Source organism: Eurytemora carolleeae, unplaced genomic scaffold (assembly GCF_000591075.1).
Source record: "Eurytemora carolleeae unplaced genomic scaffold, Eaff_2.0 scaffold1330, whole genome shotgun sequence".
In the NCBI taxonomy this organism is placed as follows: domain Eukaryota; kingdom Metazoa; phylum Arthropoda; class Copepoda; order Calanoida; family Temoridae; genus Eurytemora; species Eurytemora carolleeae.
In genome coordinates this window covers 1-1796 of record NW_019397459.1, presented here as the reverse complement: position 1 = coordinate 1796, position 1796 = coordinate 1, and the positions used below count along the sequence as shown (strand labels likewise).

Here is a 1796-nt window from a genome sequence, read left to right as displayed (position 1 = left end):
GGTCCACGTCCAACTTTTTATTATTTATTCTATTATTTTAGGGAGGGAGATTGGGTTAAGACAATTTCTGGGAATAGCGCTGCGACTAGGACAGGCTATGGGGGCCAAGCGCTATGCGGCTAGGACAGGCTAGGGGACGAGCGCTGCGGCCACATGACCAATAATATCTATGGGATACTTATTAGATCAATGCACAAAATTTATAGGAGGGGGGGAGGGAGGTCCAAAAATCGTATACTAGAAAATTACCTTAATTTTATCATTTAGAATCTGGATTTCATATTTTAACCCATGGGCAAAGATAGTTTTGTGGCTGCAGCGCCCTCTCCCACTAATCTATCCTTGCTTCGGCGCTCGGCGCCTACCCTCTCCTAGCCGCAGTGCTTGGCCCCCTAGCCTAGATCATAGCCGCAGTGTTCGGCCTACAAATTATCTTAACCTTACCATGAAATAATTAAATTTTGTATTAAACTAACCCTGAATGAAAGAACATAAACTAGTAAATTCATGTTGAATATTAAAAGATATTTTATTTGTAAATTCATAATCTTCAATTTCAGATAAAAATCACTTAATATGCTGAAGGAAAAGATAAAAATAGGTCTTAAGTACGCCCGAACAATCTCAGCTTTTGAAGGTAAGGGCTCTTTTTTCGATTACAAAAATGTGCACGATTTTGATATTTTTGTTATTTACACATATCCATAAACAGAAACATGTATTTAAAAAAAGCTTGATTTAAAGAAGTATAGAATAAATATAAACTTTACTCCTTTTCTCAGTCCCAACAACCTAATGGATCTTCACGGTTAACTGGTTTCTAGGGGTGTATATTTCTTAGTTTTTCCACAGGAAAAAGAATAAAAATGTCTATTTAGATCACTTTAACTTTTTTAACTACCTGGAAAAGTTTTATTTGAAAAAAATGAGTAATTATCATTTAATGGTTTAAGAACAGGGCAACGGAATCCCCCATCCCATTTTGCCACTTAAGATTGTTTAGATGCTAATTTGCTAAATTTTTCCACTAAATTTTTTTATATTTGCAGATATGATTAAGCACAACGGATTGAAAGCTGTAATTTCAAGCTCTTCAAATACAGTAGATGTGAATTGGTTAAAAAGAATCAGTAAGTATACTTTTTTCAAATTAAAAATGGCATGAAATAATTTCTAACATTCTTTCTTGTTTTTTAGAATGGAATTTGCAATTTCAAGTTACCCTCCATTTGAAGAGTGGCATGTGGGATTTACAACTGCAGTACCCTTTTAAAAGCTTTATATGATGAAGGATAAATAAGATATCTGCTTTTACCTCCTTGAAAATTAATTGGTTTTAATTGCGATTTTTCTACAAAAGTAACTTACGCACTTCTAATACAGAAATAATTGAGAAAATGATCAGCATTAAACCCTTCTCAACTCTCCAGTTATAAAAACGATTATATCTTTAAAACTTTTGCTAAGATAAAGGGTTGAATGGTTTTGTTGTGAATCTCTACATGGAGGGTCACTTTAAATTACGACAGTTCCTTTAAAGAGTGTATTTTTATTTTGGAATCAAATTTGAATCTCAATTCAATATTTTCTTTTTCGGGAATTCTTTAACCTCGAGAGCATTTTTTAAAAACTAATTTTAATCTGTAGACAGTTAAATCTTACGTTTAAGTTTCAGAAGTTAAATCTAAGTACAAACCTTGAAACGTAAACTCTTTTTTTAAATAAATTTTCTAAATTAGGTTCATATACTTATTTATATAGGTAAATTCGGATGAGGTAGCCGATATTACAGGGGT

The 1796-nt window shown here is 32.8% G+C and overlaps 1 long non-coding RNA gene across 2 annotated transcripts; it reads left to right on the top strand.

The window, feature by feature from the left end:
- Positions 1-331: 331 nt before the first annotated feature.
- LOC111714407 (uncharacterized) lies at positions 332-1794 on the top strand. 2 transcript variants are annotated; one of them, XR_002767972.1, is made up of 3 exons: positions 332-637; positions 1050-1130; positions 1762-1794. It is a non-coding gene; the product is annotated as an uncharacterized LOC111714407 (long non-coding RNA). The 2 variants fall into 2 exon arrangements; XR_002767971.1 differs by lacking the exon at positions 1762-1794 and adding an exon at positions 1198-1753 and having other exon boundaries at positions 346-637.
- Positions 1795-1796: the final 2 nt, after the last annotated feature.